This window comes from Dasypus novemcinctus, chromosome 6 (genome assembly GCF_030445035.2).
Source record: "Dasypus novemcinctus isolate mDasNov1 chromosome 6, mDasNov1.1.hap2, whole genome shotgun sequence".
Taxonomy (NCBI): Eukaryota; Metazoa; Chordata; class Mammalia; order Cingulata; family Dasypodidae; genus Dasypus; species Dasypus novemcinctus.
In genome coordinates, this window is record NC_080678.1 from 45,569,224 (window position 1) to 45,585,041 (window position 15,818).

The 15,818-nt window shown below is 38.0% G+C and overlaps 1 pseudogene; it reads right to left on the minus strand.

The window, feature by feature from the left end:
* The window catches only part of LOC101432570 (cytochrome P450 2C19-like), a 256,387-nt pseudogene that overhangs the window by 69,936 nt on the left and 170,633 nt on the right, over nucleotides 1-15,818 (minus strand).

Sequence of the window (15,818 nt, forward strand, 5' to 3'; positions counted from 1 at the left end):
GGGCACCAGCCCTAGGGGGAGGGGTCCTGCCTGCAACCTCTGACCTCCATGTCAGAAACCCGAAATTCCACCTCTCTCAAGAATCTCTTCTATCACTGTCTCACCAAATCAACATCCAGACACCTCCTGCCCTGCAAGCCCCCGAAACAGCCGGCTCAGGGTTTGGGAGGGCCACAGAACAACTTAGATTTCAGGGACCACTGCAGATGGGCAGCCAGCCCTAGGAGGAGGGGTTCCACCTACAGCTTCTGACCTCTGTGTCAGAAACTGAAAGTTCCACCTCTTGCAAAAATCTCTTCTGTCACTGTTTCACCAAATCGACATCCAGACACTTCCTGCCCTGCAAGCCCCCGAAAGAACCCACTCAGGGTTTGGGAACACCCCACACAACAAAGATCCCAGGGATTGCCACGGCCCTGCCGCCAGCCCTAGGGGGAGGGGCTCCACCCAGACCCTGTGACCTCCATATCAGAAACCCAAAATTCCACCTCTCGCAAGAATCTCCTCTATCACTGTCTCACCAAATTGACATCCAGACACCTCCCTCCCTGCAAGCCCCAAAACAACCCGCTCAGGGCTTGGGAACGCCCCAGCCAACAAAGCCTTCAGGAATCGCCACAGCCAGGCCGCCAGCCCCAAGGGGAAGGGTCCCACCCACAACCTCAACCTCCATGAATGATACCCAAAATTCTACCTCTTGCAAGAATCTTCTCTGTCACCATCCCACTAAATCAACGTCCAGACACCTCCTGCCCTGCAAGCACCGAAAAAAGCCCAGTCCAGCAGGCTCCAACCCTACTCATCCGCCTCTTTGCAGGAGAGATTATGAGGTGCACTCACTCAGATGCCATCTTTCCCCGCCTCCTCCCCAAACCATTCTTTATCATCAAAATATAATTTTTAGTAATTTTAACTTCATATCATTGTAATATAACCTGTCTTCAACTGAGGGATGGAATATCTTGTAGCATATCAACTAGAATTCTGAAAAAATGTAGAAACCATGCATTACAAGGCATTGGAAAACTGACAGGACAGAAATTGGAGTCAAGATTCTGGAGGTGAAAGAAACTTGCAGAGGTAAGATGACACGTTTCGTCAGTTTTAAACTGTGTTCATTTCCAATGTTGAAGGAGGGAAGATGTTATATCATTCTGTCATTTTAGTGGAGGACGGTTGAACTCTTTCTGGAGGAAGACAAACATTATCTGTGCCGCTGAATTTTAAATATGTAATTTTGGCATTTAGTAAAAAAGTATGAGGCATCACAAAACTGAACTTAGTAGCCACAAAAACAAGAGAGAATGGGGAGAGAGGCAATAAAATATACCATGGTAGGAAATATTTCCCACCTATTTTGAGGCAAATATTGCTTACATATCAGAAATCTGATAAGATAAATTTAATAAAGAAAAATTTCAGGTCAATATGTTTTATGAATATAAGTACAAAATGTAGAAAATAAAATCCAGATGTCTTTATATACATTTACCTATACATGTATATATCTGAACATATATATATGTGCATTTGTGTTTATGTATTGGGGAAATAGGGGCCAAAATATATGACTGATTCTGAGAATCCATTTGATAAAATTATGAATCCATTAATGATAAAAACATACAGAAATAAGAGAAGGGGGGCCTTCTTTAATTGGATAAAGAATAGTGACAAAAATATATTTCCTTGGAGATGCAAAACAAAAACAAAAACAAAAAAAGAAGACTACTCCTTATCTTCACTTCAACAGGTATCCTAGAAATCCTAGCCTGCTCAATAATACAATAATACAATCAAACCCATGAGAATTTGAAAACAAGAAATAAAACACATCTTAATTCAGATTACAGGATTGTGTAGGTAGAAATTACAAATGAATTTATATACAAAACATTAGCAATATTAAGTGAATTTAACCAGGTTAGTAAATATGGCAAAAATAAAATAAAATCAATTCCATTCCCATATACCAGAAAAAAGAAAGGAAAGTCATTTAAAATAATTACACAATTTATAATAACATAATAATATTAATTACTTAGGGAAAAGCCTACCAAAAATATGCAAAGCACTGCACTGAAAACATAACATTATTTAGATAATAAAATAATCACAGAAAAATTGCAAGCACATGCCATATTCAAGAACTGGAAGATTCAATGTGTCAAAAAAATCATTTCTTTCCAATTTGATCTATAGATTTTATGTCACCCAAACAAAACTCATAGCTGAGTGTTTTAGGAAATTGAAAAGTTGATATGGGTGGGGAACTTGGCCCAGTGGTTAGGGTGTCCCTCTACCACATGGGAGGTATGTGGTTCAAACCCCGGGCCTCCTTGACCCGTGTGGAGTTGGCCCATGAGCAGTACTGATACATGCAAGGAGTGCCCTGCACGCAGGGCTGTCCCCTGCCTAGGGGAGACCCACGTACAAGGAGTGCACCCCATAAGGAGAGCCGCCCAGCACGAAAGAAAGTACAGCCTGCCCAGGAATGGCACCACACACACGGAGATTTGAGGCAGCAAGATGTCTCAACAAGAAACACAGATTCCCGTGTTGCTGACAACAGAAGCCGACAAAGAAGACACAGCAAATAGACACAGAGAACAGACAACTGGGGCGGTGGGGAGGGGAGAGAAATAAATAAATCAAAAAAAAAAAAAAAAGAAAAGTTGATATAATTATTTATTTGGAAATGTAAACAATTAAGAGTGGCCAAAACTATACCGAAGAAGAAGAACAAATTGGGAACACTCAGACTGCCAGATATCAAAATTAGTTATGAAGCTTTATAATCCCTAACTGGAAATAATCCAAATTCCATCAAGCTGTCATAGGTGGGATGGTTGAACTTGCTTCATCTCCCCTGAGTAGAGAGCATTGGAATCACGTGGTAAGTATGAGCCCTTCAAATACACTGAGATACAGGGTAGGTGAAACAAGTCTTACTTTGGGGATGAGGTAGTTTCTGAATTTAATGTCCTGGGTCACTGCAAGGGGCAGACTGCTGGGGAGGAGGTAAAGGTACCTCTGGATCTCATGCACCATGGCATCTGTGCAGGCATGCTCCTCCTGTCCTGCACACAGGGGCTCCGGTATCCGCCAACCACGTGGTCATTCTCTTCCTGGACTTTAGCTAAGACAGAAGTAAACACTGAGGCAAATGGGGAAATATGGACATTTGCCAAAGCAATTCAAGATTACAGGAAGTATTATGAAAGTGTCCTACATCATTAAAAATGTTAATTTTATACCTAGAAGTACACCTAGACACAGAGACCAAATTGTCATAATACGGTTACATATAACTTTTTTGTGTGATAGACATTATATAAATCTGTAAATATGTAAACAAGATGTGTAATACCCAATTTCAGGACGCTCCAGAGCTACCATGTTGGCCTTGTACTGACCCAAGTGACTCTTTATATGTGAGATAAATGAACCCACTATGTCTTAACTCATTATTAACTTGGATTACTCCTGCTTGAAGACTAACAATAAATGATAGAAAAGGGTATTTAGGGCTGTACCATATATGTTGTTATAAGCCTGAATTCAAGAGTTCGCAATTTTCCTCTGTTAAAGAATTGCTGGGGACTCAATATTGCCTGTACTCTCATTATGAAATTTAAATTGTGTAAGATTAATATGGCAGCACAGCCTAGAATGGACTACAGAGAATGAATTCACCATAAAGGGCAGAGTCAGTGCTATTTTTCATTTTTGTAAGTTTCTTTTATGTATTTATTTATTTTTAAATTTATTGAAACATACAACTCATATATAAACATACATAAACAATAAATGTATAATAGTTGTGAACTTATAAAACAAACATATGTAAATCAAATAAACACATACAACATCTCACCCTATCACCAATAACTTGCACTGTTTTTAAACCTTTTAAACTAATTATTAAGGAGCATTGTCAAAGTATTACTACTACACAAAGTATTTTTCCCCAACCAATCCAATTATTACTATCTTTATATCATTTATATATGAAAATACATAAACAATTAAGTGTATAGTAAAAGTTGTGAACTTACAAAGCAAACATGCATAACCTCACACATTGTCATGAGATGTTTGTTACAAACTATGAAAGAACACTGTCAAAATCTTACTACTAATCATAGTTCTTACCTTGTATTTGGTGTGTTTTTTCCCCAACCCACCCTATTATTATGTTTTCAATACATTTTTTATGACAGAAGTTGTAAACTTATAAAACAATCATGCACATGTGCAGAATTCCCAAATAACACTCTTCTATCAACACACCATAATGTGCTGTGTCATTTGTTACAGATAAAATACTATCATCTAATTACTGCCAGGTCCATAGCGTTCATTTGGCTCACATTTTCCATACTGCCTCAGTATCAACACAATACATCTTTTGCATAGATGCAAGAATATTATATTATTACTGCTAACTACAGTCCATAGGTTGCTCCAGCTGTATTTTTCCCATGCTTCTCCACATTCCCAACACCCTGCAGTAGTGATATACATTTGTTCTAGCTAACAAAGGACACTCTTGCATCTGTACCATCAAACACGATTCTCACCCACCACTTGGTTTACTGTGCTATCCAGTTCCTAGATTATTCTCAAGCATTCTGTCACTTGGCATTTACGTAACTAGACTACCATTTGCAGTCACATCCCAATTCATAAACTAGCTGTAACTCACTGTGTGTTCCATCCACTCTATACATTTCCACAATTTTACAGTAAAGCTAATTAAAACTTCTATATATGTTAGACATCAATAGTCCACTCAGTCCTTCTCTTATCTCCTTTAAGAATCCACCACCTACTACCAGGTCTTGAAGATATTTTCCAGTAATTTCTTCTAGAAGTTTTATGGTTCTTGCTTTTATTTTTAGTTTTGTTTCAGCTTTATTTTGATCCATTTTGAGTTAATTTTTGGATAAGGTGTGATAGGGGTCCTCTCTCCTTCTTTCAGCTATGGATGTTCAATTCTTTCAGCACCTTTTGTTGAATAGATTGTTTTGCCCAAGCTGTGTCAGTTTGACAGGCTAGTCAAATATCACTTGACCATACCTGTGAGGGTCTGTTTCTGAACCATAAATGTGGTTCCATTGGTCTACTGTGTCTGTCTTTCGGCCAGTACCATGTTGTTCTTACCATTATAGGTAGGTATTGTGATTTAAAGTCTGGAGATGAGGGTTCACTTTTCCTTTTTATGTTGTTTCTGGCTATTCAGGACTCCTTACCCTTCCAAATAAATTTAATGATCGTGTTTTCAATGTTTTCTTTGATGCTGGTGGAATTTTTATCGGGATTGCATTAAATCTGCTTATCAATTTGAGTAGAATTGACATCTTAATGATATTTAGTCTTCCAATCTATGAGCATGGAATATTCTTCCAGTTATTTAGGGCTTTTTTGATTTGTGTTAACATTGGGTTGCACTTTTCTGAATACACATGCTTTATATCATTGGTTAAGTTTATTCCTGACTGAGTTTTATCTGTCATATTTTATTTTCACCACTCTTTTGACATTTTCAGTTACTTTTATTGATATAATCTTCATTTGTAGACTCTCTTCCAGGTCCCTCTCTCCTGTCTTTTCTTTTCAAGCTCTAGCACACCCTTTAGTATTTCCTAAAAATCTGGTGTCTTGCTTAGAAATTCTCTCAGTTTGATCCAGTGCTATTTTATTCCAGATGTGTGGCACTGGGAAACACAGTCTAGGAAATAAGAGCAAGAATGGGTAGGACTATGCAGGTGGAAGAGAGAGCAAACTTAAAGACCAAGAGTTTGGGCCTTACCTGCCCATGTGGGATAAAAGAGATAGATATACTAGGGTTAATGCAGGTGCCAAGGCCAAGGAACTGACTAAAAGGAGCACTCAGGAATTGAAGTTGGGATACTGGAAAGCACTTGAACTGTGGTTAACCCTTCCATCTCATTCTCCCATAGGCAGTATGCAATGATCTTTTCCATCTTTCTTTTACAACTGGTGAGTTTGCATTTTTAATTTCTTTGTAATTGCTTCCATTTCATCTGAAGTATGCATTCTGTTTCTCCTCAGATAGATTACTAGAACCCAAGAGAACAAAGCCATGTATTCTATTTTATTTAACAATTCAGGAAAATCTTCCATGAGGCATCCTGTAGATCCAAGCACACAATAGGGACATAAGGTGTTGGTCTATCATTATTTGTCTGATCACTTAAACATCCCTAGTATATAGAGAATTAATCAGTAGGTCAGGAAATAAACTTGCAAACAAGTAACTGAGTTGTCATTAACTCTGTACCTGTTCCATTTTGATCAGAAACAATCAATAAAATCCTGAGGATTGCTAAGGTCCAGGGATTCTTGGTGTTCCTTTATTTTTTTCAAAACATAACTTTAAAAAAAACAATGTTTTTAAATAATTTTTATGACTTGCAGGGAAATAATCTATGAGAATGGGGGAAGTTTGGCAGAACTAAAATAGAAATAAATCATTTATTAAATTGAATAAAAACACTTAATGAAGGCATATATGATAAAGACTAACTGTGGTTAGAAACTGGTGTTTTAATGATGAATAAAATTCATCTTTACCATGAATTTCTGTGCTGATGGATTTGAGGGAGAATATTCTGACCAGATATTCAATGATGATAATTATTTCCTAAACTCACACATAATTTTTAGAAACTAAAAATGTCTTTATAGCAATTTTCTCATTTTTACATCAGTTCTTTCTTATACTTTGAAATAAAGGAAAGCATGTAGTAATCTAATTCACATTTTGCAGATGAGGATGGCATATAAGGCAATTTGGGCAACCTGAAACAGAGCACAAAATAGTACATACTGTTTCTACTTCTATCTAGCAGCCTCAGATATAGAATTGGTATTTAAAACATTGAAAGTACCATAAAAACCAACTTTGAAACTTTATAGATAAAGTAGCTGTGCACCACTGCACTTAAGTGACTATGCTAAGATCACACAATTATCATTTAGGCAGAGAGCAGGACAGTCCAGCTCAGCACGGCTCATACTGCATAATCTGGATCATATCATAATCCCTAACCCAGTGACTTTGTCAACTAGGGTCCCAATTGGAGCATCAAACTCCCCCCTACTTAGTGTTTCCTGATGGCATCATGATCCCAAATATTCTCCCTCCTTGATGTTCTAAATTAGGATATTTCTGCCAAGTAATATAATGAAGAAGTCTTATGAGGACAAGCTTTGTTGGTAATGCAAGTCTATCAGCCAAGGCTTCAGGTCTCCATTGAATGCTAAGGGCTTAATTTTGGGAAGTGTCAAATATGTTCGGAAAATGGGATTTTGTAATATTCTGGGCATTGTTTTCTTGCAAGCAAAATAATAACTTGCTTTCCTTTACCATATGTTTGTTGCCAATCTTTGTCCAGGACTGTGGTGTTCAAACATTCACTTCACAATTTGATCTCTACTGAAAGTAGAATTTGTCACAGAAAAAAGAATACATCGTTTAACCAGAAGAAATGATCTTGGCTTCGCCTGGCTCCATGGGGTGCTCAGAATCCTGAGGTTATCATTGAGTTTTTCATGAAGTTACGAAATTCCTGATCTGTATAGTCAAAACAATTCTGGAAAGTAATGGAGCAGATCATATTGCAGGGAGAACAGGTTAAGTAAGATAAATGTGGGATCACAGGGTGACACTAAAGAATTGGAAATATTTTTAAAACACATTAAAATACAGATATGAATCTCTTCTTTAACAGGAAAACAAGAAAAGATAATTTTAGAATCACTAAAGCATTACCTGTTTAGAAATTCAGTAAAAAATTCAGCATACATAAAATCAATACATCAATTTCCTCCTCAACCTCACTGACCATTCCATCATAATTGGTTTTAAAATGGTTCTCCAAATATCCCATTACAGCCACTGAATTTATTTATACCCTTCTAACCCAACATGCCTGTAATTTGGAGGGAAAAGGAAAGAATGTAAAGGCGCCACTCTTTAAAACTTCTAATAATTCAAATTATCACTGCAGGATCACCTCTGTCTACAAAAACTATAGACAATTAAGCATCCAGCAAGGATGATGATAGTTAGGGACCTCAACAATTTTTAAATATACTAAGCGATTGATGAAACCATTTAGAGAACAACAGAGAGGAGATGAAATGGAAAAAGAAAATGGGTAAATGCAAGATTTTAAATGACAAATGTTAAATAAGTTAGAACCATTCATTTTGAATGAGAAAAAAAAAGACAATAATAAGGAAAACTTGTGAGAAGACTTTTTTTTGCCATAAAAGAAGGCAAAACATGAATTTTTTTTCTAATTACAACAATTATGGCTTGCAATTAAGTTTAAATCCTTGAATGTAGTGCTTCTGTTTCTTCATTTCAATATAGAAACACAAGATATCCTGATCTCGTGGTGTTCATCATCAGCAATCAAAACCCCAAGTTTAATTTATTTGGGCAAAGCTACCATCTTTGTCGAGTTCTAGTATTTTGCTCAGTATTAGCCATCAACAGAAATCAGTATGCCATAATATAGGTTAAAATGACCACGATTAAAGTCAATTACATCATTTTAGGGATGAAAAAAATAAAAGCAGCGGAAAGTTTTCTTTTTGGTGGGGGATCTGAAAATGAAACAATATTAATCAATGATCAATAACTTTATATGCAAAAAGCCCACAAATTCATATCCACAAAATAATTAAGGGTGACTTGAATCTGGTGTTGTGAAGAAAGGACAAGCTGTTGACTAATAGCAACTCCGTGTGCTCGCGGCTACAATACCAGGACATTTTGCAGGTGAGAACAGAAACATTCCAGGGCTCTAAGCTTTAGGAAAGGGTTACTTAGCTAGGGACGTGAAAGCTAATTTGGAAGCCTGTGGTATTTTTTTGTGTATGTGGGAATCACAGCTAAAACCTGATTTTCAATCTTTCCTTTCACTTCGTTTGGAACAGGGAAGGAAAAACAAATTAATTTGGAATATTAGTTGAAATTCAGAGTCAAGTGACAAGGACTTCACAGGTCAGAAAGGCTGGGGATGTGGGATAAACATTACCATGAGAATTCTAATACAAAACAACAGTAAAGTTGAGGAGAAAGAAAAGCAAAGAACTGGAAAAGGACAACTTACACAATGCAAGAGAGGGTGAGTGTGATTAAAAGTAGTTGTTAATCCAGGTAAGTAAATCATTTCACAGCCCATTATTTATAGGTTGATTTTTGTGTATTTACGGAATGATGCTTTGGCATACATTTCTTATATAAATCAGTTGTGTAAGTGTCAGTAACATTAAACAATTCCTGTTGGTAGTTTATAATATAAAGAATCCTAAGTTTACAGGGAAGTCACATGGTGAGCATTCCCCTGGGGAGCCCACAGGTGAGCATCATCACTCTCGGCAGAACTGCAGGCCTGGGCCTTGGAAGAAACCCTCACTCATGCCAGTGAGGAAAAGCACGTGCCACTTGTTTCATGTTCTGCAGGGCCATGATGAGGCTGTTCCCAGGGTATCCAAGGATAATTGCTCCCTGGTGCACTGTTCTGGAATAGGTAGCACACATAAAGCTAAGGGGGAAACATGGCTCTTTAACGCTTGGAAAACATGAGATGCAAAAACCTTTATTTTCATGCTGTTCTGATATGCACAACCATGTATATACATGCACACACACACACACACAAGCATAGACACAGAAAATCTCCCTTGGTGTTCTGCATTAAAACTCCACTCCTCCACTTGAGGGCGGATCCCCGGACCTATGGGAAAGATTCGGCTGTTCCTGAAAGGTCTCCAAGGATGTTAATAGAAAGACGGCATTCTGGGAAGGTCAGGGATACAGTGTAAAGACTCACCCACCCTTGGGATTTTTAAACTCCTCCACAAAGCAGCAGGCTTCCTCCTGAACATGGCCCTCATCCTAAAATTCTCTTCCCCATCCTAAAATTCCTCAGGGTCGAGAAGGAGGAGTGTAAGGTTTCCCTTCATGTCTTTCCATTGCTGAAAATGGCGCCTTCAAAAGGGGAAATGGACACTAGGAAGGAGATCCTCTGCAACAAAGGGGATGCTGAAACTGGAGAACTATGTTCTGGACCTAGCTGTGTTGCATTTGATGAATACACTTTGGAGCACTGCTACACAGCATGGATTACAGTTTACATTGTATTTTACCCTCTCTCGCAGTCCATTCAGAGGATTATGGCAGGATATATGATGTCCTGCATCTGTCCCTGCAGTATCATTCAGGACAACTCCAAGTTCGGAAAATGCCTCCGTAACAACTGTGCACTATTCCTTACACATCACTTATCCTAAGAAAAATTTTAGTAAAAGAAAACACGCCCCCCCACCCAAGACATTACTTACTTGGAATGTACATACCATTGACTGTTGGTGATTTACAGGTTTCACATTAAATAAAATTCCCTCATTTGACTCCAAGTCATAGGTGCTCAAGAAAAGGACAAAAGGACTGAAGTTCTCCCTGTCTCCATTACCGCAGAGGTGAACGTGCTCAGCACAACTGAGGGAAGAGCCTGTGAAAAGGGAACTGAGAGGGGAGGCTGGAGAGATTATGGCTTCCGCACCTTCCACCTGCAGGCACAGGTGCTTCTGTTGCTTTTTTGGTCTGTTCCTGTCTGAAATAATGGAATGAATTAACATGCAGCGAAAAGACAGATTATTGAAACAATAATGTGATGGGAGGTAAGGACTTCATTAAGCAGTCCAGAATTCAAAATAGAGCAAACAGAGTATGCAGAAGCCACAGACCTGAGAGAAAGAAACATTAGTGGTCGTGAGGATGGAATCATACCTGGGATTACACCTTATGGCTCAGGGCAAACGTGTCCAAATCCCTGTTCTGTGAAGATATCATCATATGTGTTCTAATTGACATGCAGTTACTTTATGGTCTACTACAAATGGGAAAACTGTGTTACTATTTATAAAATGTTTTATATCTCCTGTTAACAGGGAGATGGTCTATTTACAGAGAATGTTTACACACCCCATATTTCTTTGATTCTCTCAAATAGCCTTTCCTAAAGTAAAATATTACCATTTTCAGGATTAGGAATCTGGATATCAGCAAGTCAGTGCCTTGGCCAAACACACACAGAGTCTGCAGAGGGTAGTGCTGAGGCTGAAAACCATGTCTCCAGATACCTGCGTGCTTTCCTCAAGCATAAGTTCAGTTCAACAGGGCCTCTAAGACTTACTAAATGTGTAGTGTGATCAGTATTTTGTGACTCATCCTAATCAGTGATTTTCAAAATAAACATTGATCCAGTTAATAATTGCAGCACCAGTTGATTAATACAGGAGGTCAGAAAATTTCAGTTTTGTAACCTTTTTAGAACTTGTGTACCAGGTTTCAGTGACCTCTTCACCCACAATAAAGAGAATGGTTCTTGTGCTGTTTAACTCCTAGATCCAGATTCTTAAAGAACCACACTCCCTTATTGGAGGCAAAATAACACCATGACTCTCTGGAAGGTCATTATTTTCTTCCCCAAGAGATGGGCATTGATGCCCTGCTCCTTATTCCTCTGCTGAGGCTCTTTCTTGGCTCCTTTTCTTTTTTTAGAATGAAAGAATCAGATAATTTAGAGACAGAAAGGATCTCCGGTACCCACTAGTATAATCCTTCCTTTCTTTTAGGAATGCATGTTTGGTGACTCAGAGAGGAATAGCATCATAATTGATCACTACAAACCTTGTCTCAGAATCCAGGTTCCCAACTCTCATTCAGGGAATTCTCCTATGGAAGAGCATTTCCATCACTGTCCCCATAGCTGGTCGGGAGGATATCAGTGTGGGCCCTCTACTGTCATTTAGTAATGTAGACCTCAGCTTGGCTAGCATTTGAATTAAAATAATTTCTTTTTGAAGAATTTCTATATAAATTTTATTTAAGAATATATTTACATGCATATACATAATTATGCCTTAATTAATTGTATATAATTGATATAGTTAAATAATTACAAGCATGTTCAATAAATAAAGGTTTATACAAAGAATTTGTTTAGGAAGTTTATATTGATATATTAGTACAGTCTAATTCTCAGACTCAATTCTTGTTTCACTGATAAACTCCAATGATATCCTAAGTTTCATTTCAGAATCCAGTTCAGAATCAAATGCTACAATTACTCATTATGATTCTTTCACAACTTCAGTCTGGAAAATTTCCAGACTTCTCTGATATTTCCACTTTGAAAATATAGGGTGTTTATTTGTAAAATACCTCTCAGTTTAGTTTGTCAATGTTACTTCATGATTAGATTCAGTTTGTGCACATTTGTCAGGAATGATTTTCTTCCCATTGCATCGTATTAGGTGACAACCAATTTCACTGTTCCATTTTGCATACTGCCCACTTTGATTATTCTTTAAGATAGTGTCTAGCAGTCCACTTTACTGTAAAGTTACTCTTCTCACCTTCATAATTAAAAGTATTTTGTAGATAGATTCTTTGAAATGAAGTAGATGTAACTATCCATTCTGTAACAAGTTGTCAGTTTATTCACTTATGTTATCAATATGGAACATGGTGTGACAATTTGAAGCTTTTTTGGGAATCCCAGAAAAATCATGTTTTCAGAATTACTCCATTCCTGTGGGTTTGGGGACTGTTGATTGTGTTAGATTCAGTTAATGGAACTTTGATTAGATTGCCTTTCATTAGTTCAATTTAGGGCCTTTGATTGACTGTATAATTGAGGCATGAGTCAGGTTGTGTCTCTGCTCTCTTGGAGGAGTCCTATTATTAGAAGAGAATTGAAAGTAGAAACACAAAGGAAAAGACCAGCTGCCAGTTAACCCTGACATGTGAGAAAGGACTCCAGGATTACCTACCACTGCAGAGAAAGGAAAATCCCTAGAGTCTGAGAGAGAGCCAGAAGGCTTGAATCAGCAACAGCCAAAGCTGAAGAGGGGAGATCCAGGAAGACACAAGCCGTATGCCTATTTCCCACAGCTGAGCCTGGCGAGGAAAGGAGCCTGGAGGGAAAGCAGAGCTTGGCCACCATTTTGATTTACACATAGAGGAATTCCAAGATTGTTGTCAGCTGCAATTTGGTGAGACAGCATCTCTGATGATGCCTTGATTTGGACATTTTCACAGCTTCAGAACTGTAAGATTTTACCCTAAATAAATTTCCCATATAAAAGCCTAAAACTGAAACACATGGATTACATTTTATTCAATGGGGTATAATTCATTACTAACATTATTTATTTTTATCCTGAAATTGTCTCTTAATGATTGAATTCTCTATTCCTCTGATATGGTTCCATCAATTTTTTAAGAAACAATCAATTTTATGGATACATATTAATAAAGCATACAATTCATCCAAAGTTTACCATCAATGGCTTTTAGTATAATCACATAGTTGTGCATTCATTACTCTAATCATTACTGTAGCATTTTATTTCAATAATAATAATAATAGAAAACAAAAAGTACAAGCAAAAAAGAAAATTCCTCACCTCTTTATCTCTCTTTGTTTCCCCTGCTGTACATAGCTACTATTTCTGGCAATTCTTGCACAGTTATTTATTTGTTTATTAAGCAGCATTATTGAGATATAGTCACATACCACATTATCTTTCTAATGTGTATAATCAATGGCTGTCTGCATATACACAATGTTGTACATTTATCACCTCAAAAAATTTAGAACAGTTTCATTACTCCAAAAAAAAGACTCCTTAACTTCTCTTCTTCAGCCACATATATCCACTAAACTAATTTCATCTTCATTAACTGATTTATATTTGCATTTTATATAAATGGAATCATATAATATGTAGTACTGTGTAGGTATTCCTTATTGCTAGGGTATGCTTCTTTTTTTTCTTAATACATTTTTATTTATTTTTAAAAGATACTTATATTCTGGGAAGCAGCTATGGCTCAATCAGTTGGGCTCCTATCTACCCTATGGGATGTCCTGGGTTCACATCCTGGGGTCTCTTTGTGAAGGCAGGCTTGCCCGCATGCTGCAGAGTGCCACTGGCTCACAGGTACCTCTGGCCCACAAGTGCCACAGAGTGCCAACAACCCACAAGTGCCACGGAGATCCTACTCAGTAAAGTGATGCAACAAAAAAAAAGGGAGACAAGCAAAAAAACAAACACACAGAAGAGCACGCAATGAATGGATACAGAGTGCAGACAGCAAGCAAGCCTCAAGGGGGGAGGGAAATAAGTAAAAATAAATACAGACACAGAAGAACACACAGTGAATGGACACAGAGAGCAGACAGCAACCAAAAACCTGCAAGGGAGGGATTTAAAAAATACGTAGATTATATAAATTGTTACATAAAAATTTAAGGGATTCCCATATGCACCAATCCCCACACCTCCCACATTCCCCACATTAACAACTCCTTACATTAGTGTGATTCATTCATTCCAATTGATGAACGCAATTGGAGTATTACCACAATATAGAAAATAATTTACATTGTAGTTTACACTCTCTCCCACTCCATTCTGTAGGTTATGGCATGATATATAATGGTCTGTGTCTGTCTTTACAACACCATTCAGGACAATTCCAAGTCCCAAAATTGCCCACATGTTACATCTCTTTTTCCCTCTCCCTGCCTTCAGCACTTCTAGTGGCTACTGTTTCCACATTAATGATATAACTTTTTCCATTGCTAGAATCACAATAAGTCTATAGTAGAATACAAGTATGTCCAATGTAGTCCATATTTTATTCCCCAATTCTGAGCATTCTTGGTGGTGATGCCCACTCCACCTCTAATTGAGAGGAGGCTTTGATCCCATGTGGCTGATGGATGGGACACTCTTGCTTGCAGTTGTAGATTCTCTTAATTCCTTGGTGTGGTGATTGTACATCATCACCTCCTTGTTAGTTGTCCTGGGTTAGTCCAATGAACTGGAGAGTAGGTGTTACAATTCTGCTGAGGCTCAGGGCCCTGTTGGCACATGGACAGCCCAGAGATTCAATTCTCTTGGACATACACTTACCACTCAAACATCAAGTATAGATTCAAATAGAAGGGACAGAAGAGCCATGTGTAGAGAAATCACATCTGAGTCCAACTCTGTCACACTCAAGAGCACAAACTCCAAAATAGGGCCCACAAGCAAGGCAACAAACTCTAGATCTATCTGCCATGAACACAAGAGCTGTTTGTCTCCAGAGCCTTCAGGATCCTCATTATTTTGGGTAGTACCTACTTTGGCTGACTATGAGATACTGCTTAGATATGCGTAAGTATTACCTCTCTGATGAACTCCTGACTCACTTTGAAGAATCTTAGCAATACAAACTCATTTGTCTTAACCTTTTCCCCCCTTTATTCAAGGTATTTTTCTAGTTGCATCACCAGCTGGTGCTTGGTAGTAATCCTTTGGTGTCAGGGAGGCTTATGCCTGGGAGTCATATCCCATGCTCGGAGGAAGGTAAAACATTTGTATGTGGAGTTTGGCTTAGAGAGTGGCCACATTTGAGCAACATGGAGGCTCTCAGGAGGTAACCTTTAGGCACCCTATGAAACGAAGTTAAGTTGCAATTTCAAGAGCAAAAGGTTCATTAGCATGGTCATCAATATCAAAGGCCCATCAGTGGACCATCCTTCTTCACTAATCCTCGCTGCTGTACTTAGGGGATTGTTGTTGTTCGATTAGAGAATGTGGCAGAGCTCCCTAGGATGGGAATTCAGTATTCTTTCAGTTGTTGTGTGAATCTCGGCCCACTGTGGCAATGCCCTGTGAACATTTGAACATATTTATACACCTTATTTGTATGC